A 26186-nucleotide genomic window follows, 5' to 3' on the forward strand; every position below is an offset into this window, starting at 1 on the left:
GTATATGTTCTACATTTACAATTGGTGATTGGTGCTAATTCTGACAGTGGTCCATGTGGCCCTGTCTTGTGTAAATAGTCCCCTGTAAATTTCTGCCCAGTGCCAGTTGGCACAGTGTAAATTATGTGATTATCATCTAATGTGTTTATTATAATACAAAGGCTATTTTTCATATATAACCTTGTGTGGAGTTTGTTTCGTGGTGGGCCTTGGGTGTTGTTGCTTGGTACGCGTGCAAACGCTTTACACATTGCCTCCGGGATAAGCCTGACTGCTTGTGCCAAGCTACCAAGGGGATGAGCAGGGGTTATCTTTGGCGTGTAACTCCCCAGCCCTGACTAGAGTGGTGGTTTCTGCCTGGCTTTGGCGCAAGCCCTAGCCAACCAGAAATCCCATTTCTAACAGAGGGGGGCTGGCTTCTAGGTGAAGCAGAGCACCGCGGAGCTGCTGGGAGAGTGCAAGCCTTGGACCAAGGTCTGAGGACTCCCACGCACTCCCCCGCAGCTGTCGCCATAATGTAGGGGAGGGGGTAGGGACGTGGAGCTGGGAGGCATGAGCGGGGCGGTGGGGGGGTCAGCGGTGGAGGGGAAAACAGAGGGGAGATAAAAAGGGGAGCAACAACCCACAGCAAGGGCTGTAAGGGGAACAGATGAAACAAATAAACAACAGTAACAACAGTAACAAGATCACACGATAATTACACCAAACAAACAATCACCATGCGCCTAATTGGTAAACATGAACCAGGGTAGTCTTGAACCCTGCAACGGAGGGGAGCTGGCTTCTAGGCAAAGCAGAGCACCGCGGAGCTACCGGGGAGAGTGCGAGCCTTGGACCGAGGTCTGAGGACTCACACGCGCTCCCCCGATGCGGTCGCCATGAAGAAGGTTCACATAGCCTGTGCTGCTGTAAGTTTCTAAGATAGATAATTGCTTTGTAACAGCAAAGTCTGGGGGCTAGATTCACAAAGAAACTTACGACTCGTAAAGTAACGAATACAAAGCCTACGCGATTGTGACGGACTGTACGCACGGAGCACTGCAGTGCGAAGATTCTGCCCAGAGTGTGGAGATTCTGCACTCTTAACTTTGCGAGTCATACATAATGGCAGCTGCTTCTGGGAAGTAATAGTAGGGCGGGGAGGGGGATTAAAAAAAAGATTAGTTACCTGCCGGCTGGCCAGCTGGAAGGCCCCCGCCTCTCCCCTGTCCTCTTCCTGCTGTGTGAACAGGAAGCACCCAAGCTCCCCTACGCCAATCACAATGCTGCTGTAACCAGTGGAGAACATGCTAAGTGTGCATGACTGTTTGGCCAGCCCAAGACAGCAGGCCAAACTGTCATGCACACTTAGAAAGTGCTACAACCACTCCACCCGCTCTCTGAGCAGCCCAGCCCTGCCCCTAAAACTGCCTCAGCAAGGAAAAATAAAATGATAATAACATCCTGTAATTATCATTTTATTTTTCCCTTTTTACACTGCTGAAAAACAGAGGGCGTAACGCTCCTTTGCCTTAGTGAAGGAACCGCCCCTGGTCGTAAATCCCTATGTGAAAAGGGCCCTGAGTGAGCTCACACTCTTACATGATGGAAAATCCGATACATTCCTTCATAACAGCACAGACTGAGGGCACCACTCATCTCCAGCGCCAGAAAGAAGTGAAAAAGTGTGAGTGTGTCCTACATATCCAGCTATCTCATGGCCCCAACACCAGGAATGGTTGACGACAAGATCCTCCTTGTGATACCACAGACTAGGGCACCTGACTTCTCTTACTAGAGCATAGACTGCCGGGGCTCCCACTCTCCCTCACAGACGGAGAATCTCATCACCGAGAGCTCAGAGCCCAGCGGTGACAACCCTTCCTTTATCTTTTGCAGTTCCACTCAGTACCCTCCTGTTGAGGGGATCTGAACCCCATCGGATCCGGGGTTGAACCTTGTTCCCCTTGGCCTCACTAGACTCTAATAACGAGTCTCAAAGTCACTCAAGGTGGCCTGGTGGACACTAGGTTCTGATCTCTGGTCTTCTAACATGCTGAGCCAAGTCCTCTGTAACCTCAGAAGCCTTTCTGTATGAGACTAAGGCATACCTGAAGCAATCAGACATGGGGTAAACCTGGGGTGGAGAAAGGAGGCCCAACAAATGCACCACGGTCAGGAATCGTGCTGCTGCACTGCCTGACCTGAGCTGCCTCACAGGGAAAACAAATCCCTGGATTCCTCTGGAGGCAGTCACTCAAGGTTCCAGAGGTGAAGCAGGTGTGTCAGAGCAACGCCCCAAGCTCCAGGAAACCAAGGTGGCCGCCTTCGAGCTCTAAATTAGAAACCCGCCTAGTAAACAAGTGCTAAAGACGCAAACCACCACAGGCCTGAAATGGGAGGCTGCCCAGAGTCCCAACAGCCCTGTTGTGGACAGGTTTATGTGTCCTCAAAGAGTTGGACACCTTTCTTTCTTGTCAGACTTTGTCTGAATGGTCATCTCTGACACAAGCAGGCTCGCCTAATGGTGAGCCCGAACTGCAGTCCATCCAGACGTGAAGGTCAAACAGGTCAACGGGAAACACGAGAACCAAAAATATTTACTTAAAGTAGGTTCAAGTTACCTGGGCTTCACCTTTATAACACATCAACCCACGGCGGACACAACAACAACAGGGTTCTCAGTTCACTTTGCAACCATAGCCCCAAGCGATGAACCTGTTTAGCCAACTGGCTGGGTCTGACGGATGATTCTGTGTTAGATTAGGTTCAGAGGTCTTCGAGGTGGTCCTTGACAGGGTTTGCTGTCTTCCAGGAATAAGGATACGTGCAAAGGTGGAAACTAAGAACCAGGACAAAATGCCATTTTTTTTATTTTACTTGATTGGAGCATGAATATAACATTCATGGATGGGCTGAGATGACATCTGCATTAAAATATGGCACTGCATTTCACTCTCATGGACACCCATAGAGGTCAGTGAGCAGACTGCTTCAGCCTTAACCCCTTACCCTTGCGAAGATTCCGTACTTGCTGCTTATAAGCTAGGAAAAGATGAGGAGCAGAAAACAGAAATAAAAAGGTGGCATTTCGAAGCCGCTATCCCCAAACACTTGCCAAGAACCAACACTAGTAGGAATGCCATGAGAGGGGCCACCAATGTCATTCCACCAGCATCCGTTCTTTTTGGGGACGCTTGGTTGATATGGTGGTTCCAGACAGAAAATATCTACGAATGTCCCAGTCGCAGGCATGACATTAATGAAGTCATTTACAAATGTAGACCCTTGCCTGTGTTCAGAAATGATGTAGTAATGGCACGTCCACCATGGCATGACAGACCTCCCATCACTAGTGTGTTTTTTTCCACAAAGCAGCTCATATCACCCGAGTTTTTTTTATTAGAGTTTTTTATATAGTGCGAACTTGACCCGAATCCAATCAGGTATCAGAGCGCTTTACATAGCACCAGTTACGTTACATGAGGACACACATTCATTTTGAAAAAAAAAATTGTTAGGCACGGGGAGATTAAGTGATTTGCCCAGAATCACAGGAGGTTTAGCGTCGTTACCGAGACTCGAACCCAGGTCCCCCAGGTCGAGCGACCTAACCGTTAGGCCAACTCCTTTCCCCATGGAGGCAGGAACCTCTACAGGGGTGAAATGTCTGCACAAAGGGTGGATATATATAAATCTGGCAGCCCACTTTACAGGTGGGGCAGCAAAGGCAGGGATTTACGCTGAAGCGAAGGTCTGTCAAACTTAAAATTTGGCAGTAAATGTTTAGTTTCAGCCATGCTACCTGTAACATAGTATGCAATTACTACTCTTAGTAAGTTAAAATAGTTGGAAGTCATCTGTGGGTATAAACCCTTCCCAAAAATACACCCTGGGTTTTTACACGTGGCAAGAAATCCTTGAGTGATCTGCTTGCCACATGTTCAAAATGTAGTGGGGTCAAAACAGACTATCTTCCCTTTAATGTTGATAAAACATCTTCTAAGCAGATAACTAATAAGAACACATGTTTGTAGTGGTTCAAAATTTAATTGTACTATATGTATTAGGTTATTTTGTTATTACAAATAAATCTCTTTAGACAACAGCATTTCATTAGATCATCATCGCTATGATATACTTTTGAGAGACCAAGAATGTAACCTCGCTCTCACTTTTGGAGGAAGACAAGAAATAAAATCGATTAATCTACATTTATGTGGTAAATTTGTCAGTCAAGCCTAATACTTGACCTATTAATTAAAAAAAAAAGTATTATGGGAATTTAGACAGCCTATTTAATATGAGTGCTGGAAACAACTTACCATAACTACAATAAAGTTTAGACTGTGAGCCGTATGATGGATTCTATGGCAGGTATTTACTTCTCTACATTGCTGTGTGTCTTGCATACATTCTTTCTGCAGTAGTATCGTTGTTCATCTCTTTGCCATCTTTTACAAAGTAGGTGAAGTGGCACTTTTCAACAAGTGGGTGAATCCAAATGGAATATACTTACCACCAGCATGCAGATTTAGGTAAAATCAATCACACCTATATATATTTTGAAAGGAATTATGTTAAAGCCTGCGTTATAAGCCAGATTCTGTTCTTTCCCAAGGAGGGAGAAGTTAGGCCTGTGTCCGAGAGTCCTCAACCGCAGTAGCTCCAGGAGTCAGGTGACGGTGAGTCGCAACAATTCGGTTTTAAGTCTCTTCTGGAGATACAGATAGGTTTTTTTTCTCTTTGGCGCACTCACTGGAGTCTACACCAAACAAGCATTGGCATAGCCAATAGGTCTCGATTTTGGGACCTTATAAGTATTTAGTTATGCAGCACAATATCCTTGGTGCAACAACATTAACTGTTACATGACTAAACACTTATAAGGTCCCAAAGGCTAGACCTATTGGCTATGCCAATGCTTGTTTAAATCTAGAATGAAACAAACAGTTTGCCAAGAGTGGTTTAATTGGATATTTTTGAACAAAGATGGATGTAACTCTCTTCAATTGGAAAGAAACTTCTAGATGGCAGGATGGTCAGGCTGATCAGAACAGATACTCCTATCTATAAGAATTATTGGGTTTTATCATCATCATGTATGTCAACTGGGCTTTTAAGCTATCAGCAAATCAGACTTTCGGACCAGGTTTTTGTTGGATCAACAACACGTTTTGCGTGCGTGACGGCGTGGGCCTGAGGATTATACAGCTATGGATTATCGCTTCACATACAATATTACCGGGCAGGTGTGTGCAGCAGTTGGTTGCTAAAGGCTTTCCGCTACACTTTTGCTGACGTTTTGTAAAACGTTCTGTGTCTCAAATATTATTCAATAAAATGCACATCGGGGGGCGTGGCCTGAGGCGTCAAGATGGCGGTCGCACTCTAAGAGTGTTCCGGACCCCTCCGTTATCTTCTTCAAATCCAGTGCTCATCGGCAGCCATCCGGACCTCCTACCTGACTGCTGTGGTTCCCCCGACTGGTGGTGCCTCTCATCTGGCATTTTAGTGTAGATTTACGGCTCCAGTGGCTTCCTCTGGCCTGTGGCCTGTTGCGGCCTGCTGTCCCTGCAAGCGCGACCCAGCACCAGGTGATCGGCAGTGCTGAAGGGGGCCGGACGGCTGCCGGCATCTGCGGAGGCTGTGCGGCGCCTGCGGCTCCTGTCCTGTCCTGTGGTCAGCCTGCCACCGGGAGCGTGACCAGTGGCTTCCTCTGGTGTGTGGCCTGTTGCGGCCTGCTGTCCCTGCGAGCGCGGCCCCTAGTCATCGAGGCCGCGGTACCGGGTGATCGGCGGTGCTGAAAGGGGCCGGACGGCTGCCGGCATCAGCGGAGGCTGTGCGGCGCCTGCGGCTCCTGTTCTGTCCTGTGGGCAGCCTGCCACCGAGACCGTGACCAGCCCTGCAAGGCGTGGTGTGCCCCAGCCTGGGCTCGGCCGGCATATCGGCTGGCTCCGTGGCAGCAGAGGCGAGGACGGCCTGTGGGACGTGTGGCCGTGAACGCTGCGGCAGATCCGTAAGGTGAGCGGGGGGAATCGGTCCGGGCAGCAGCGGCGAAGGCGAGGGTGCAGCTCGCCAGCCCCCCGCACCCCATGTACATCCTTGTGGCCTCTTGGGGTTTGCGGCCTGTTGCGGCCTATAAGTCCTCGTATGCTCGGCCCTAGTCAGCGAGGCTGAGGTGTTGAAGATAGTTGATGCTGAGGGGACGTGGCCGGCTGCGGCTCCTGAGGGGTTCACACGGTGCCTGCGGCTCCCGGCCCGGGAAGGGCCTGCAATCCTGAGCGGAGACTGGCCTGGTGACGCTGCGGCACCTCTGGTAGGGCACTGGCTGAGCGGAGGAGGTGTTTGGGGCGTTAGGGACCCCCGGGCGGTGCAGCTGATCCGTACGGTGAGTGGGGACCGGCTGTCGGTAGGGCAGCAGCATGGGGGTTGGATATCCCCCTCCCCCCACTCCACTTCCATCTCAGGTGCTGTGCGGGGCCCTCTTCCTCTATGCTCTGTGCTGAGGCCGATTGAGAGACCTGACCGCGGTGCCCTGGGTGGCGGGGCCTTGTGGCATTGGGTCGGGCCCCTCCCCCCCGGGCACCGCGTTGACACTGTACGGGGGTAGTGTTCCCCGCTCCTGGCGGTTGAGGCGGGAACCGGCTGCAGTGTCCGGGCTCCCCCCCCCCTTTTTCTTCTCAGCTTTTTGTGGACTTGTGTGGGGTCCCCTTATCCTGCTTGTGGAGCGCCTGGTTCCCCGCGGTCTGGCTGGTGGTTGGCGGAGTGGTTGGGGCCTGGGCCCATCCACAAGCAATATCGGCCATCTCCTCAGGTGGCGGAGGGTGCTCTCTGCACACTGGTCCCGGAGCGTTTTTCCAATACTTGGCCACCTGAGTGAAACCCGGTGGAGCGCGCCGTGGGCCCCCCTTGCCTCTGCCTTTGCAGATCTGTGGCCCCACGCTGGCCTTCCGTCCCCCGGGTTCCCCGCGGTCTCAGTGAAATTGCACACTACCCTGACCATGGGGAGGGACAGGGGTCCCAAGCCTACACCGGCCCCTACACAGACTGAAATGGACAGGTTTACCACCTCCGAGCAGGAGCTGTCCAGGGGGGCCGCAGGGGCACCACCCCCCCCCTCCAGACAAAGACCTTGACACCATCCTTCAGGCTATCAGGGCCTCACAGGCATAGTGTGGAGGGGAAAATTGGAGAAATCAAAATAGACGTGTCTCTCCTCCGGCAGGACCTTCGCATTGCCACCGCGCTGCTGTCGGAAGTGGAGACCCGCATATCCATGGCCGAAGACGATATCGCACAGCTCAAGGAGCACGTGGCCCACCTTCGCACTCATACCAAGGAGCTCCACAGGCGAGCTGAAGACACGGAAAACGGGCACGTCGCAACAATATCCGCTTGGTGGGGTTTCCCGAGGGGGCGGAGGCGGGTCAAGCCGCCACCTTTGTTGAAGACTGGTTCAGGGTGTGGATGCCGGGAGGGGCCCTCTCGACATGGTTTGTAGTAGAGAGGGCACACAGGTCCCTGGCACCCAAGCCTCTTCCCGGTGCTGCACCCCGCCCTATTATCCTCAAAGTTCTCAACTTCAAGGACCGAGACGCCATCTTGCGGGAGGCTCGGGCGGCTGGGCCCCTCAAGTTTCAAAATCACGTTAGCATGATATTCCTGGACTACACCAGGGAGGTCCAGAACCTCCGGCGCCCCTACACGGATGTCAGGAAAATCTACGCGCCATGGGCCTACAATACCAACTTCAATTCCTGGCACGCCTTCGAGTCATTTTCCAAGGCAAGACACACTTCTTTGATTCACCCCAGGCGGCTTGGACATGGCTGACGGAGGAACGCCCTCTCCGCCAACAATGTGTCTCCTCCCCAGAACGTGGGGAGTCGCAAACCGAGGGACGGAGATCGCCGGGATGCCAGCGCCGGCGTCAGACTCGGTCGCGCAGTGGGCGCCAATCACGAACATCGGTACTCAGGTCCTTGAGTGCGGTGGCTCCAGACCCTAGGGACTCCTCCAGCCGGTCGGGCTCTCCGCCCCACAACAAGCAACGCTCCTCCGAGACCTCAACGGACAGGTCTCTACCGATGGCCCAAGGGACTCAGACCTTTCCCGTACACCTATTCTTTCATGGCAACGCAGTTAGAATTTAACGTATGTCCACCATGGGGGTGGGGGGGGGGGGGGGAGCGGTCGTTAGACTCTTGGTATATCCTTATGATTATTTACAATGTTAAAGCCGATGCACTGATTATCCGTTCTTTTGGAGGAGTCCTCCACGCAACCAATACAAACGTTTTAGTTTGGTTTAGTTCCAAGGGGGTCGACAGATGCTTCCGTTCCCGAAGTATAGGGGGGGGTGGGGGTAGGGGGTGGGTTTGGTTTGGGGGGGGGTTTCTTTGTTGTTGTGGGGAGCCAGGAATGTGTGCTCCCAATGTTTAGTACTGTTTTATGTTGTTACGCTGCACCACCGCTCACTCGACACTTGGACTCTGTTATATGAGTCCACTATACATTGTCCTTCCCACCAGCGCGCTTTCACATCTGCTCCAGGCCCCGCATTTGCCACTGGCTTTCCAAGGCCCAATGAACCATTGTAACGATCTCCAGCCCCCATGAGTGAAATACCATCTCTGAAAGCAGTCCTCCATATTTTATCATTAATCCTAAATGGCCTCTTAGACTACCACAAGCGAACGCCTCAACATAGATGCGCTTTTGCTTCAAGAGACACACCTGATGGGTAACCACTTCCCCTTTCTAGCGCGTTATGGCTATGACAGGGTTTGGCACTCGGGCTTTGCCCGAGGTTCTCGTGGCGTGGCCAGAATATTGAAGCGCACCCATCTCTTTGTGCTGACGCAAGTTATACACGACCCACAAGGCATGTTCGTGATCATTTGCGGTACTCATGGGGTCACCCCCCTTAACCTTGTATCCATGTACTCACCCCCCTCGATGCCCGCCGTGACTCTAAAACAATCCACCGCTCTGCTGCCCACTCTCCCCCTGGGGCCCACCGTCATTGGGGGTGACTTTAATGCGGTCTCCTCCCCACTTGTTGATACGACGGGGACCCCGTCTACTTCCAGGCTGGCGCAGGCGAAACAATTAACAAACTGGGCTGAAACCCTTGGCCTTTGCGACGCATGGTGAATCCGGCATCCACGTACTGAACAGTTCACGCACACCTCCGCTGCACATCACACGCAAGCGCGCATAGACTCAATCTTTATCCCGTCTATGGACTGCTCCATAATCCAAGATGTCCGCATACTTCCAAGAGGTATCTCTGACCACTCCCCGCTGCTCCTTAGTACAGACACCCCCCCCCCCACCACTCCCGCCCAATGTGGCGGTTGAATGCCTGGTTTCTTCAAGACAAGGAACTCCAGAAAGTGGTGGGAGTGGAGCTGAAGCATTACTTCGCCACTAATGCGGGTTCGGTTCCATCCCCGGGTACCCTGTGGGAGGCGGGCAAGGCCACTATTCGGGGCTTCGCCAAGGGTCATGTCCAACGGCAGCGTTCGCCCTCCATGGATGGCGACGCGGCTCAGGAGCTGCGCCTCACGAGTATTCGGAACGAAATCAAGCAACTCTCGCTGGAAGCAGCCAAGCTCCTGTGGAGATCTTCCGTGGCCAGAGTTTATGGTTGGGGTGACAAAAACGGCACGATCTTACATAGCTTGCCACATACCCCAGAGCAAATCGCATTATTCCAGAGATACTGGATCGGGGGGGTTGATGCAGCAGTCCCCGGTAGCTATGGCCAGCGCATTCGCCGCCTTCTACCGCCAACTCTATGCCAAACGGATCCCGACACTGACGCTCCGTGAGCTGATGGGAGAGACGGGTGCCCTCCTCCCTCAGCTAGACTCTAATGCCCAAGCTGACCTTGACCGCTCTATCTCGCACGACGAGATTAACAAAGCTATCACGTCCACCTCGTCGGGTAAGACTTCTGGCCCAGACGGTCTCCCCCAGGAATACTATGCAACTTACCGTGAGGCCCTTGTGCCTCGCCTCGCCGACCTGTATGTCGAGGCCCTGGAGAGAGGTCCCTTCCCACCCGAGACAGATATGGCCACTATCGTTGTCCTTCCAAAGTCACAACCACCATCTCCCCACTATGCTGACTATCGTCCCATCTCTCTTATTAACACGGATGTTAAATTGTACGCTGCAATTCTTGCCCAACGGCTGAAGCCCTACCTTACCATGTTGGTCCATCAGGACCAGTGAGGTTTCATGCCCCAGCGAGGCACCAGACATTGCCTCCGACGGTTGCACCTGGCCCTGGCTCACTGCCAAGTGCTTTCCCCTTATTTGGCACTCTTTCTCATCGATTTTGAGAAGGCGTCCGATTCCGTGGACTGGACGTACCTGGACGATGTGTTGGCGGCGATGGGTTTTGGCCCGCGCTTCCGTCAGCTGGTGGGGGTACTGTATACCCGGCCCCAGGCACGCGTCTTGGTCAATGGGGTTCTTTCTGACGCCTTCCCCATTCAAAGGGGAACGAGACAGGGATGCCCCCTCTCGCCCCTTCTCTTCGCCTTGGCGATGGAACCCCTAGCGGCCCTGATTCGGTCCAAGAGTCTCGTTCAGGGGTGGGAATGGCCCAACTCTGAAGTGGATAAGATCGCTCTTTATGCGGATGATGTCTTGCTTTTCTTATATGACCCAGCTCATTCTGCTCCTCGTTGTCTCCAGGTCCTGCATTCATTTGGACAAACCTCTGGCCTCCACATGAATGCTAATAAGTCGATCCTGGTCCCGCTCTATCTCTCCAGAGAATGTTTCGACTGGCAGTCTAGGATACCGCTTCGGCGTCAGTCCTTTAAATATCTTGGGATATGGGTCACGCTCCTCCCGGAATTGGGATGGTCCCTCTGTTGGACTTGGCCCTTTTTCCCTGAATTATTTCGTTTTTTTAATGCATGTTAGATCAAATAACCAGTGTTAAGGTGCAGGTGCTCCCTTCTCCCAAGATGGCTGCCACAGGCCCCTGCTACTGCAGAGTGGTCTTTCTAGTAGCACCATAGCTGCCAGGAGCTGGCTGGAACCCCACAACAATGTAGCGACACCAGCCCGGTTTTTTTGTCCCATAGGTAGAATGGGGAAGCTCCTGGAATGTGCTGGAACCTTCTAGAAGGGAGGTGTGGTTTTACTTTTGCCGCCTTGACTAGAGGTCACCTGACCTAGGGCTACTTAAGTGAGGGAGGGAACTTTTTCTAGTCAGTTGGCCAGTGGGGTAAAGCAGAGCTGGAGAATCCATGCAGGAGTTTTAGGCGGTAGGGCCTAGCCAGGGACTTATGCCTCTGAGAGTGACAGGATTTAGGTGCTGCCTCTTAAGTGAGTGAGGGATCCTGTTAAGCCCACTGATCTTGCCCAGCAGTAGGAGGACCCAGGAAACCTCTGCCCAGCCTGACTAGGAAGGACCTAGTCGCCAACTCAATCCCTACCCCCCAGGAACAGAAACCCCCAAGGGCGCCAGAGACATCTGCGCCATCAAGAATTCAGGTAGCAACTGAATGCAGAAACTGAATGCTGAAACCTCATGTCACGACGACATACTGAAACTGAATGCTGAGACTGCATGCCAGAAGTGACAACTGAAACTTTATGCCAAAGCTGATTGCGGAAGTGCTCGGGATCAACCAGGTACCAGCGCTGAGATCCCTGCGCTCCTTGACCTGGCCTGGGATCCCCGGCATCCATCCCCGTTGAGCGCGGAGCTCTCCCGCTTAATTTGACCCCCCCCCCTTGGAGTGCGGGGACCAGAGCGCGCTCACCGCTGCGGCCCGGAAGCCTGAAGTGTGCATCATCACCCCTCATCGTGTCGAGGCCCGCGGAGAAGCCTGGGGCCCCGTCGCAGCTGCTGGGGAATGTGTGTGGGGCCGTGGCCTGCCCCCATCGCGGAAGGACCGACTGCGGAGTTCGGAGCTGGTTGGGACGCCTCAAGACGTCGAGATCAAGGTAAGCCCGGGAGGCTTGGGCCGGACCCGGTGCGCCCCCTACAGGCCGGGAGCAGCACCGCACCCTGAGACCCTGGTTCCCCTCCGTGGGAGTCCCCCCATCCCCTCAAGACTTTTGACACCCCGCCGAGGGATTGCCCCTCGTCTCCGAGACTGTCGAGCTGCGTTGTGCCCCACGAACTGCACCGAAGTACTTGAAGCTCGATTAATGCGAGTAGCGCTATGTTCGCAGGTTGGGCTCGGAAGCGTTCCATGCTTAATTATTACGAGTAACGCTATGTTTGCAGGCTTTGCTCTGAAGTGCCCGATGCTCCATTATTGCGATTAACGCTATGTTCGCAGGCTTTGCTCGGAAGTGTTTAATGCCCAGTTATTACGAGTAACGCTGTGTTGGTAGGCTTTGCTCGGAAGTGTTCGATGCGTACTTATTACGAGTAACGCTGTGTTGGTAAGTTTTGCTCTAAAGTGTTCAAGGCTCCATTATTACGAGTAACGCTGTGTTGGTAAGCTTTGCTCTAAAGTGTTCAAGGCTCCTTTATTACGAGTAACGCTGTATTGGTAAGCTTTGCTCTAAAGTGTTCAATGCTCCATTATTACGAGTACCGCTGTGTTGGTAAGCTTTGCTCTAAAGTGTTCAATGCTCCATTATTACGAGTAACGCTGTGCTGGTGTTGGTGCCCGTTGACCACACCCCTCCTCCTCCTTGCAGTCGCAAACTGCCACTGGTCCTTCCACCTGGGGTCCGCACCTTCAGGCTGACCAGCCATCAGGGACAAGGCTCTCCTCCCCCTACCTCTCCTTCTGGGGTTCCTCACCCTACTCCCATGCGAGACGCCCTCAGACCACCACTCTCTCCCCAGTCCAGGGCCTTGACCCTGCAACTGGTTCCCCAGCCTAGGGTCTAAACCCTTAGGCTGCACCGGTGCCAGGGGCGAGTCCTCCCTCCCCCTGCACCCCCTCCCAGAGTTCTGCACCCTCCCAACGGGAGAAGTACCCCTGGAAGACACTTCCGGGGGGACACTGGTAACAGATGCCCCATCCGCCAGGTCAGGCAACCCCTGAACCTGGCATCCCAGCCCAGGATCTAAACCCTGCGACTGGGCCGACCCCAGAACCTCAGGAGCTTAGATTACAGTCGCCCCAGGTCCTCCTGACACTAGGGGCTCCCCCTCACCAGGCGGCATATCAGGACAGCCTAGGCTCCCAACCTGGGGCTCCCTTATGGAACTCTCCAGGCCCTGAGACTGCAGTTGGGGCACCTGGGGACACCTGCCTGTCTCACTGCTTCCTATGGATAGGACGTGAGGCCCTACAACCCTCTCTCTTCCCGGGGACCAAGCTGGGCTATTCGCCACCTCTCCCACCTCGCTGGGTTGGAAGATCCCTGCACCACCCCCTTCCGGGTCACTCCCCAATGCTTCCTCAGACGCCCTGGCGATATCATCTTTGGATAAATAAAATTGTGACTCCTGGAGATCTTTTGGTACGCTGCCACCATTGTCCTTATTGGACGCCTTTAACTGGATAGCGCGCAGCTCCAACTCCTTCAGCTGAAGCTTGTGCGCCATCTCCTTTTCTTCCATTGCCCATCTCTTGTTTTCTTTTTCTCTCTCTCTCTCATGTTCCAATTTCGCTAGCTCCTATTTTAACTGCCTCTCCTCCCTCCTGTCCTCATACTCCTTTGGAGACGCGCTCCTACTAGACCCTGTCCTACTACTGGCCCCAGAACGTCTCCCTGGGGGCACATTTTCAGACACATCTACATTTAGTATGTCTAGTACTTCCTCGGCGCTCTCCTCCTGAGGTGCATCTGGCGCCTCCTGTCCCTCATCCTCTCTCCCATCTGGGTGGGCCTCTACCCATGCCCTTAAGGCGGTACGGAGTTCCTGTACTTTGGCCCTCCGCACCCCAGGCACCCCCATCCCCTGCCCGAATTCTCTCAGTTACCTTACAGTGTACCCCTCGAGGTCAGCTAACCGGAACTCCATCTTGACAGGTGGGGACCTAAATACTAAGGAAGAAACTTGTAGGATATGGGTGACAGTTGCAAGCTAACCAGGATTTTACATCCTCAGTCTGGACAGTGGAATCAATACATGCAGCAATAACAGTTGCAGAGCTTAAAACAATAGGCGTTTAATTGTGGCGCCCTCCGCTTCACGGAAGGGTGCTGTATGGTCACAGGTCCTTATCCCACCGCTGCCACCAATGTAAGACCTGGGGTCACCAAGCCCTAAGGGGGTAACGTGACTCGAGCGGCTGGGCACCCAAAGGCTTCTGTGTAAAGCGACCATACAATACACGCCACCTCTGAAGCAGGGAACACACACCATAAGGGACGCCACACTGTAGGGTTTATGCAATAACTCAAGTTTATCCAAGCAGATAGGCATAAAGACAGTTCAGTATATGTAAATGCAATTCATCAGATGTAAATGCAGTTCATTATATGTAAGTGCAATTCATTAACGGTAAATGCAATTCATTAGATGTCAATGCAGTTCATTAACGGTAAATGCAATTCATTAGATGTCAATGCAGTTCATTAGCGATTAGCATTTGTTGCACCCATCAACCATAACAGTGCTGTAGGGAGTACCTGATACAATCTGGAACAGCGCTCTAGAACCCTGCGCTACTCGTAATAATTGCGCCGTGAATCCTGGTGAGCAGAGCCTGCGGACACAGCGTTACTCGTACTAATTGAGCTTCGAACACTCCAGAGCAGAGCCTGCGAACACAGCGTTACTCGTAATACTGGAGCCTTGACCACTTTAGAGCAAAGCCTACCAGCACAGCGTTACTCGTAATATTGGAGCATTGAACACTTTAGAGCAAAGCTTACCAACACAGCGTTACTCGTAATAATGGAGCCTTGAACACTTTAGAGCAATTCCTATGGGGGGGAGGAGGGCCCGGATGGCGTTACGTACCTGTCAAATTCCAACATTCGACGGGGGCATGGGGATGACACATTTATACCTCTACTACCTGGCAACTCGTCTATGGAGTATTCATGACTGGTTCAATGGGGGGTGGTCAGACCCAGCCTATAGGCTTGAACTAAGTGAACTCGGTCTGCCCCAAATCCAATCCCTAATGTATCCCTCCCGTCCACCCTGCCTGATGTCACACGATCCGTGCTTTTGGCCTGGCAGGCTGCTTACCAAATGGACGCGCAAACTCACTCAGCACACGCCTCTATGGCACGGTACATGGCTCCGTGAGGTCAGTGGGCTACAGGGGTTCCGACAGTGGGATCTTATTGGGATCTCTCAGCTTGGCAATGTGTGGGCGAGCGGCCATATGCGCTCCTTTAAGGACCTCCAATCCAAATATTCCCTGCATTCATCACAATTTTACAAATATTTACAACTGCGGCATGCCCTCCACGCACATTTACCTGAGGACACTAGGATCCCTGAATATAATCCCCCCGAGGCACAGACCATGTTGGGTGACCTGGGGAAGGGGGGTATTTCCCGCATTTACAAGACGCTGGTCAACAATACCCCGACTTCGCTCGACCGACTCCGGGACCAATGGGTGTGTCCCCTGGATGAGGAGGACTGGCGAGATGCCCTCATGTCGCCCAGGACAGTCACCACATCCGCCAAACTCCGCCTGATTCAATTATACTATATACACACTGCCTACCTAACCCCACAGCACCTGCATCGAGCCGGACTCTCCCCATCCGCCTCATGCACAAGATGCGGTCAAGACCCGGCCGACTTCTTCCACATGGTATGGGCATGCCCTCGACTGGCGCAGTTCTGGGGAGAGATTGAAACTGAGCTGTCCGAGGTCCTGGGGTGGGAGGTTCCCCACGATCCACGTCACTCCCTCTTAGGGATTACAGATGGACTAGATGGGTCCGGGAACGAGAAATTATTCTACAATACAGCCATGGTCGTGGCAAAACGGGATATAGCTGCCTCCTGGAAACTCTCTACACCACCAAGTTCTGATGGATGGAGAAGGGGGTGGATTGGTGTGCGCCACAAGAAAAACCATGTACGAGGCACGGGGGTGTCCTAAGAAAATGTGGGGCAAATGGCTGGGTGACGTGGGGTAGCATGTTCCTTCTACACAATGTATTGTACTCACTGCGGGAGGGTGGCGTCTGATTGCAATGTCTGTGTTCCTCCAACTGTAATGCGTCAATATTGGTATTATGCAATGTCGAGCCAATGGTGTTTGCATTCTGTTAAAACAATAAAAATTTGTTTATCAAAAAAAAAAAACACCACACATCGGTTTGGGGTCATTTGAAAAACAGGTTTCAATTACAACAAGCAAAATCGAGCTACTGCACTTTGATGAAATCTCCATTTTGATGTTTACTTTTCCCACTGTTGATGATGCAATTACAAACCTAAAACATCTTACTACTGTAACTCACCTTACTGAGGTTGCATCTTTTCCTGATAACTAAATGATGCCAACCTCAACATTTTCTTGGTGCCTCTTATGTGTCATGAAACTCTATGGTGCTACGGCAAGAGCGTCTGTACAAAAGCCATGATCACTGAAAGGAGACTTACACTGTAGAGTAACATTTAACAAGTGAGCCAGGTGTGCTAGTTCTCTATGGCTATCCGGCATCAGACCATGACGACTATATTTACATCAGTGGGCCCGATACTCTGATGTCTTGAGCTTATGTCTGCCAAGACCCCTAAAGCCCCGGTACTGAGCTCTCAGCTGTTGTCAAGAATCGCGCTGGGGGCGGGAGGGGGAGAGAGAGAGCGAGAGAGAGAGAGAAAGGGAAAGAGTGAGAAAGAGAGAGAGGGGGAGAGAGAGAGAGCGAGTGAGAGAGAGCGAGAGAGAGAGAGTGAGAGAGAGAAAGAGCGGGAGAGAAAGAGAGAGCGGGAGAGACAGAGAAAGCGAGAGGAGAGAGAAAGCGAGGAGAGAGAAAGCGAGAGGAGAGAGAGAGACAGACAGAGAGCGAACGTGTAAAAAGATCCGTACTACCTCCTATGTTGTGTTACCAACTAACATTTTCACAAGAGAAAAAGATGACCAGACATTGAACTGTAAATGCATAGAAAACCCGTATTATTTTTCGTCAAACTGCTCCTATCATTCTTACGTTATATAATTGTATAGTATGTTACTAAGTCTCAAAACAAGTTATTTACAGCTGCGCTTAATCTGGCCACAAACAGAGAAAAACAATGCATTAAAATCGGGAATCAAAATCAGTCCTGTAGGCAAAAGGCCACCTCAAGCTATCCACTAAAACTGAATTGTTAACGGCAAAACTGGCATTCAAAATCCGCATACTAGAACAGGCTAATGTAACTGCTGTTTACGCAAGCAAACTAGCATTTTCAAAAAAGCAATGCAGCTTTGGAGTCAAAAATACTTGCATCAAGGCCGATTTTGTGTACAACAGACAAACACGGAATACTAATACTTAGGGCCTCATGTAGGTAGCCAAATACCGGTCGGTAACGGCCGATTTTCGGTAATTATACCGTTACCGACCGGTATTTTGGCTATTGGTATGTAGGGGGACAAGTTTTGGCTTCGGAATTTACCGAATCGGTAAAATTACCGAATCGGTAATAATACCGAATCGGTAATGTTACCGAATCGGTAACTATTCCGAATCGGTAATTTTACCGATTCGGTAAATTCCGAAGCCAAAATCGAGATGTAGGGGGAGTGTGTGGGTGTGTTTTAGAGTCGGTATTTACCACCAACTTATAGTTGGTGGTAAATAATTAATGTATGTGTTTAAGCATTTTTACGCGCGTAGCAGTGTGCAATGTGGCATACATACATGCCCTTAGGGCATGTATGTGTGCCACATGTGCACACATGGCCGAATCAGGGGTGCAACAGGGTGTCAATGTGACACCCTGCCACCCTTTCATGTGTTCCCCCCATTACCGAATCGGTATTTACCGATTCGGTAATGAGGCATACCTTCCCATCAATGGGAAGGTATGCCTCATTACCGAATCGGTAAATACCGATTCGGTAATTACCGACTTGTAACGAATCGGTAAAAAATACCGACTCATTACCTACATACGAGTTACCACTTCTAAAATACCGATTCGGTATCGTTCGGTATTTTAGAAGTGGTAACTGGTATGCTACCTACATGAGGCCCTTAGTGAGAACCTTTGGATTCTGCCTGCACTGCAATACAAACTGGGAGGCCAGGGAAATGGCAGAACGTCACATCAGCGGAGGATCTGGGTTAAAAAGCAGGTTGGCTTGCCCGTCAAAACTTCCAATGCGTCCTTGTTCGGTAAAGTGTGAAGGTCTTTGAAAAAACACACGAGCGAAGGCTGAGGGACACTGGGACTCAACATCGGTAAACTGCATAACAAAGAAGCAGTGAGACAGCCAAGCCCACAGGAGCCTGCCACAATAATACAGGAGATTAGACTGCAGCGTGCAGCTCGGGAAAGAAATACTATCTGTGGCGGGGAAGGGGCTGTTAACTGAGAGGGGGAGCAGGAGATGAGCCTTTAAAAAAAAGTTCACCCATGAGGAGGATTTGGCCCAACCCCTGGAGAGGTTCAAAGAGTTTTCTAGCAGATTAAGAACAATCTTAAAAGCATTGTGGGTAAGGAGGGAGCAAGCTTGCATAACTCCATAAAAATACGTTTAAATAGGTTCTTGTTTGCAAGATGAGTCCTAGTGCCCCTGTCCTTGGTTTCGGTTTATCATCATAATGCACTCTGGGGGTGCTGAAGTAACACATCTGAAAACAATGATTGATAAAAGAAAAGTTCACCACTGGTGCTCTGTGTCCTTGGTGATGTGACATCTTCTGCTAACAATGTCTGGGCGCGTGGCTTGGTGGCCTTTCTTGTTTGCACAATGTTAGGTAAATGTTTCTTTTTATGTAGCTCATTTTACGAGGCCTTGTTTGTAAGATGGTGTTCCACTGGCAGCCAAGAGCATTGATATGAAGTAATTTGCCCAGGATCACACGGTTACTTTGTTAAAATATGGAAGCCAAAATCAAAAGTAAAGAAATAAAAAAAAACATCTATTGCTTTACTTTTGCTATAACTGCGGCACCCGCGCTTTACTTTTAATGTTAAAAGTAAAGCGCGGGTGCCGCGATTATAGCAAACGTAAAGAAATAAAAAAAACATCTATTTATTTACTTTTGCTATAATCGCGGCACCCGCGCATTACTTTTTACATTAAAAGTGAAGCGCGGGTTCCGCGATTAAAGCAAAATAAAGAAATAGATGTTTTTTTTCTATTTCTTAACTTTTGCTTTAATTGCGGCACCGGCGCTTTACTTAAAGGTAAAGCGCCGGTGCCGCGATTGTAGCAAAAGTAAAGAACAAGCAAATGGTGCGCGCAAAAGTGATCGTGAGCAAGGCGGCCAGGAGGAAAGACAGATGGCGGCTGCGCGCGTGCACGCACGTGTGCACGCAAGCTTGAGGCCACCAAAAGCCTGTGGTAGCACTGTGAAAACCCACTTACAAAATTTGTCCGAGCATCGCATGCGCTGGCTCAGGCAAGACCTAAAAATATTGAGGGTAAGTACATGCCCAGAAGTTTACCAAAATACAGCAGGATCCAAAATACTGCAAGGAATACAGAAGTAAAGTGTAAACAAGCACTGGCAAAGGCAATAGGTCTGGTGTTGGCTGACGGCCTTTTTTGTTTGTCAACACTTGTTTTGTCATGTTTTTTGTAAAACTTTATTGTTGGAGGAACTGCAGGGCCTAAATCAAAATAAAAACAAATTGGCTCAAATTGTTAAAAAAATGGTATCGAAAAGCAAAATCAGTATTCTCTGGCACTGAAGGGTACTACTTAATGTGCATATGGGCACCTTGTGGAAGTGAATAATGCCACTGCTCAAAGTGGAGTTAGCCACTGGCTAAAATTGGGCTTAGCAAAACCAAAGGAAATGATGGACGGAGCGTTGAACATTGCATGCACTCACTCCCAGTCAACTGATCTGGGTTTAATCCACCACCGTTCTTTAGCCCACTTTGCCACCCCAGTTCAGACATGGCCATATGCAAATCAGTCTGACCCTGTGCCTCATGGGAACAGTCCAGCCCGAACTGCCAAGCCATGTCTTCCCTGGACCGGAAACAAGCTTCCTAGGACCGGTTTCTGGCATTTCAGCCGTCTTCAGCCAGGGTTGCTTGAATCCAGTGGCAAAGTGAGCAAGGGACTCACGTCTGAGCATACCCTGCCAACTTATGGAGAACAAAGCAAAACCAAAGGAAATGATGGACGGAGCGTTTAACATTGCAAGCACTCGCCCCCAGTCAACTGATCTGGGATTTAAAATTGGGCTTACACATTTCCCCATGATGTTGTTGGCAAAAGAAAATTATGAATGCTACAACAACAGACCAATGGCTGAAGAGTGGGAGCTAAAAGCCGCTATAATATAATTTTACTATAACCAAAATGTCTTGGCCAAACCTAAAAAGACAGGGCTTGCAGACACACACAATGGAGCATTACCATATACACAGAGAGATGGGGGCGTCTGAGACATGCCTGCTCTGTAATAATATTGTGTTTTATTAATGACCCTTATCAGACACCGTATAATTATGTTCTAGTCACAGATTTCGTGTTGTAAGTGGGTATTGTTTCAGCGCATCGAAGTAAACCTCTTCCATATCTTGGAAAAAACAGGCAGTTCGAAGGGGCGTCCCCCGGGGGCACCATAAGGGTGGCCCTCCACGACCACGCGCTCATCAGTCATAATCGGTGGCACAGGAGAACACCCTCTGTTCTGGCACGTGCCCCCGGGCTGATTGCTTGCGTACCCCCCAGGAGACCTCTCCCAGCACCATTGCAATGAATCCACGAGACGTAATCACCTCCTTGAGATGTCAGGCAGGACGTCCTCAGCGACCCTCACCTGCCACCGCCATCCCAGGGAAAATTAAATGTCTGGACATAAATTGGTATTTGTTTGTCTCCCGAGGAAGCGTGTTTTACGTGGCGTGGCGTGAAGCGGCCATGGCTGATCGCTCTTAACCCCTTCGATGCGTGTGACGGAGCGGTTCCATCATGCGCATCGGTTGCGCTGTGCACAGGCCGGAACCGCTCCGTCACGGCCCCGCCCGCGCAACGAACCTTCAGCACGGCGCGGTAATCCGTGCCGCGCTGAAGGGGTTAAAAGCGCCATTTCCTCAGCTCCAGCTTGTTACCAGGGGCGTAACAAACACCCCCGCAGCCCCCGCGGTGCGGGGGGGGGGGGCCCCAGTCTTCAGTGGTGAAGGGGGCCCCCTCAGCTCTTTGGTAGAGAGCTGTGAGGATTGCTCTAAGGCAGCTGCAGTCTGCAGCCTGCTCTGAGTGCTGACCCAGGGCAGGGCTGAAGAGAAACAAAGTAACAAGTTACATTGTTTCTCTTCAGTCAGAGCGCGCCAGGCCCGGAAAAAAAATGGGGGTGGGGGCCCTCAGAGAGAGCATTCTCCACAGAGCACTGCTCCTCTCAGAAGAGGCAGCACAGAGCTGACAGGGCCAGGAGCAGGGACATTTTAAGGATTTGGGGGGCCCTGGGCCAAACTTATTTTGGGGGCTCCTGTTTGAAACAGCTTTGAATTTAGATCCAATTTCAGCACTTTGATGCACCCTTTGGCCAGGTCACTGACAGTGCACAAGCACACTAGTGCACATTCTAAATGTGTTTAAATCTAATATTAAGGGATAGGGGCTTGTGTTTTCAATATTGTAACACAGAAGCAGCTCACTAATGTTACTGCAAATAACCTCTGTGTCACCCTCCCACTTCTCATATTTCAGGTCCTTTTGATCTAAAATAACGTTTTTTAATGGATTTTTCATGAAACAAACACAACATTTCTCTGCAAAATGTCTGTAATAGACTTTCACACATCACCCACATTAAAAATGAATTAAAGAAATATGATATTTAAAACAAACTGTCTAAGCAATACTCAAGGTCACCAGGACAAGACTCACAGAAAAGAGCTAGCTCTATGAGGGGGCGCCCTGAAAGGCCGGGGCCCTGAGCCAGAGCCCACTTTGCCCATGCCTTAAAACATCTCTGGCCAGGAGAAGGTTTGCAGCTCCAGGAGTAGGACTCTGCTGGGACGCATTGGAAGGTAAGCAAGCATTGGAAATGCAATAGTCCTGGCATTTGTTTGTGTTGGAGCTATTGGCATTGTAAATGACAATGTTTTTACTTATTTGTTACAGAGTGTATGCATGTGGTTTGTTGTGGAATCATGTGGGTTGGATTGAATTAGTTGGTTGTGTAATTGTGCGGCTTGGAATTGTGTGGTGTGGAGTGAATTTGTGTATTGGAATTATGTGGCATGGGTGTTGTGGAATTATGTGGATAGTAATTATGTGGTATTAAGTGTCCTGGAATTAGTGTCAAGCTACATACAAAAACTTTAACTGTCCTCATAATATCTAGCACTTTTTGTTTTTAAAGAGATAGCTTCGGTATTTATCTGTGAATGATCTGCCATAAACATGGCGCAAAGTATTAACCTTTTCAAAACTAGGGTGACGGAATTTCATTGCACGAGCAGCGGCAGGAGCAGGGGAGGCGGGGCTTTAGTAAGAAGCAATGCAGATAAGAGGAGGGACTATTACACGCTGTAACAGGAGGAAGCATGAAAGTACTTTCATGGCCAACAACATTGTTCTCTTGGTGAAATCGCCTGGGCATCAACCAAGCACCCAGGGGTGGAACTTTGGAAAGCAGTCCACCAAAAGGGGGGCAGCTTTTCTGACTGGCACAGCAAAGAATGAGTGGCAAGCTCTCTGACTCTAAGCTTGACCTAAAAAGCAGAGATATGCTGCTACTTTGGGTCGAGGAAACCAGGTTAAAGTTTCTGAGTCAGACTTTTCATCCAGCATGCATAGTGCTGTTGGAAAAATCAGGGCAGCCGAAAGTCAGTGACATGCAGACAGCTGTACACCTAGCATAGCAGGGCCTAGGGAGGAGGGGGTGAGAGGGGCACGACCTCTGCCCCCCATTGTACACAGTGGATGCTGGGTGCCAAACATGAGTTGCTGGAGATGCCAAGATGGAACAGTAAATCTTGACACAGGTACCAACACCCAAAGTGATGCCTGAAGGGGTCTCTTGTAATGGGGTCACTTTATAGCTGCTATGACCATAGCTTACTACTATCTCTTCAGGGGACAGGAGATACCACACCTATATGTCATACTCGAAAAACAGGTCCTGTTAATGCAGGTGTATGTGAGGAGGAGAGTGGGGAGCAGGTTGAGATAGGCCCCAAAGGTCCTTTTCCTGCTAGCCTCTGTATATCCATAAGCATGTGTACACACGAGGGATAGTTGCCCCTTTCCCCTTACCGGCTTAGTGTTAAACATGCAGGCTAACAACTGCATGTGTAGTCTTGGGGTGAATCTGACCTATATAACAGTTCTATGTGTACAAGTCTCAGAGCCCCATGTGCACATGTACATATGTCTTTTGCATTCATTGCTTTTGGGTACAACTCCCAGGGCCACAGATGAACCTGTGTAAACTAGGGATGACTGCAGATGTTTTTCTACATTCCAGTGTCCATGTTCATCCTCCTGGGTCCCAGTCACATGCATGTGCACATAGGCAGCTTGAAGGCTTCTTTCTACTCCGTGTAAAGCTAGGAACCTCCTGTTATATTCAATGCCTTGATATGTTGACATCAGAGACTCGGTTTAACCCCTTCTATCCTAGTGGTGTACAGTTGGAGAGGTACGGAAGGAAACAAAAGTTTTTTTAAAAAGGGGGTGTCTCCTAGACAATCATAATGGAATAATAAATGGAGTACTGGTTCAGACAGGCATCCCTTTTGGGTCCCTCTAGGTACACGCAGACACCGGAAGTTATTGTCCCCTTGGCTGAAGCACACGGTATCCATGACACTGTGGGGCTGCCGCCATGACAGGATGCCAATGCTATCTTACCTGAGGTGTCCCGCATGTTCAGCTCTATCCGCTGCTACCTAATCACAGAGCTCGCGGAGTCGTTCTCAAAAACAGCAGGCACGTAGTCCTGAAAGACGGAGGTGACAGCAGCTGCGAGTTAGTACACCACTTTGAATTTTACTTGCGTTGATAGAATATTATATTAATAATGTTAAAATGTAAATATTTTGCCGACCCATTGATCTTTTATGGTTCAGATCTTTTTATTAATTTATCCAGGAACAAATACTCTTACCTAAATCCAAAGGCCGACGAGGTAGAACAGTGGGAGAACAGAAGGAGACAGAAGGTGAGGAAGGGAGGATACCAGGGGGGCTGGGAAAGGCGAGAGGGAAGCGATAAAATATCAGGGGTTGTCACTCAGGGAGCATAGCCACTCTCGCCAGAATTAGCTCTTTCGCAACGTATTCAGTGTCAGCAGGCTGGGTCTTTTAGTGCGTCAAACCCACTGCGGTCAATCTTTGTCTTGCTGATCAGGCATGCCCCCTCGTCCTGATAGCTGGTGTACTCTTAAGTAAAGAGGACTAGTGAGTTCCCAAAAGTCCTGTGCCAGAGATTGGATGCATGGGCCCTGCATTTTGTCAAATTGTAGCAACTTGTTCTGCAGGGAAGCATTAAGCTTTTCCATCCCTGTGAGGTAGCAAAGTTTATGAAGCAAGTCAAAGTGAGACGACAATGTATCGGTGCCCCATTTGGTTTTGATGACGTGTTTAGCCCCACACAAAGCCAAAACCCATTATTATTGCCTTCCCTTTGTTAGAGTGTAGAGGGTGTGTTGGGGCATTGGTGATGCTCAGTAGGACGTAGCTAGAAAGACAGGGTATACCTGTTGCAAACATTTCATTGATATCTTTCAGACGGCCTACCAGTAGTGTTTGAGCTTGAGACAGAACCAGAGGAGATGAGTCGGGGTGTCTGGATGGCCGAAGATTTGTTAACAGCCATTAGAACTGTTGAGGTTCCATTTCACCTTCTGGCTGGATTGTAGTACCAATAGTGTGTCACCTTAAGCATTGCTTCTTTTCCTGAGGCACAGAATGAGGTGTGCACTTTTTGGAAAGTGTCAGTCCATTTCTTTAGGATAAAGTGATAGTCCAGCTCAGCTTCCGAGCTGTGGGGCTAGAATAGTTGCACAATTCCCATGTTTTGAATTGTGTATTCAGACCCACCTTATCCAGTATTTTCCACAGAAAAAGGCCAGTGCACTCGATGGAAAGCCTTGTCTCACAATTGACAAGCGAAGTTATGTTTGTGACTGGTTGTCCTTGTCTTTATTGATTTAGAGAAATTTGGGGAAGACACCTTGGATTCTTTCTGCTGGACAGTAGGTTGAAGAAAGAGGTAGGTCTTAGTTTTGGACTGATGATCAATAAGGCAGGAGTTGGAAACTTGTGAGTCTTGAGTTGGTAGGTTGGGTGTTGGCTGGAGATCCTTGAGTTGTTCTCTTAACAGTAGCAGGTTGGATGGGTTTTGATGCTCCACAGGAAGTCTGTTACAAGGGCTGTTGTCAAACATTAAATGGATCAGCCCTCTGCGGAGTATTTTAAAGTGAGTTATTGGGAAGGCGATGTGGGGTTGGAACACAGCTTATTTTTTGGGGTGATTTTGTCCTTGAGCGATAGTGGTGCTCATCAGTAAATGGCTTTCACAGTAATTCGCAGTTTCACTGTACCGGCCGTGTGTACTAACACGTGCATGGCTTAATCTTTGAGACAAGCATATGCTACTGGCAGGATCAACCAGGTAGCCGCACCTGCTGACGGGGTTCGGGGGCCGCATGCCCATCTCCCCGACCGGACCACCTTCGCGCGCACCCCTCCCTCTCGGGAGCCTGCTGGGGAGGGAAAGGAGCCCACCCGCCTGGGCGGGAGGGCTCACCGGAGGGGTGGAGAGAGGTGGCAGGTCACATGGGCACCGACAGGCCCAGCCGTCTCCCCCGGGAGAGAGAGGCGGGCCGAGGCGCAGCCTGAGCGAGACGCAGGGGTACCGGGGCCTGGCGGCGGCGGCACCCCTCGGAACGGTCGTTCCGAGCTGCTGCGGAAATGTGCTGGGCGGAGAGGGGCGACGGTGTGGCGCGCGGGGCCTGGTACGGACCTGCTGGGCAGCAGCGTCCAAGGGTCTGGCGCCACCCGACCCCTCCCGCTCGGGGTCAGACCACTGGGGGTCACGAGCTGCCGGGGCCGCTCGGCCTTCGCTCTGCTGGGTAGGGTGAAGGGCCTCCCGCCAGGCGGCAGGCCCTCGAGTCGGACAGTCCATGCGGGGAGGAAGCTAATTGCTTGAAAGAACAGCCGA

At 50.6% G+C, this 26186-nt stretch overlaps 1 long non-coding RNA gene across 1 annotated transcript in view; it reads right to left on the minus strand.

Moving 5' to 3' along the window:
• The window catches only part of LOC146869933 (uncharacterized), a 130080-nt gene that overhangs the window by 34563 nt on the left and 69331 nt on the right, over positions 1–26186 (minus strand). Inside the window, exon 2 of the long non-coding RNA XR_014968437.1 lies at positions 16068–16164. This is a non-coding gene — a long non-coding RNA (uncharacterized LOC146869933). The remainder of the gene's footprint in view (positions 1–16067; positions 16165–26186) is intronic.

Source organism: Triturus cristatus, chromosome 1_1 (genome assembly GCF_964204655.1).
Source record: "Triturus cristatus chromosome 1_1, aTriCri1.1, whole genome shotgun sequence".
NCBI lineage: Eukaryota > Metazoa > Chordata > Amphibia > Caudata > Salamandridae > Triturus > Triturus cristatus.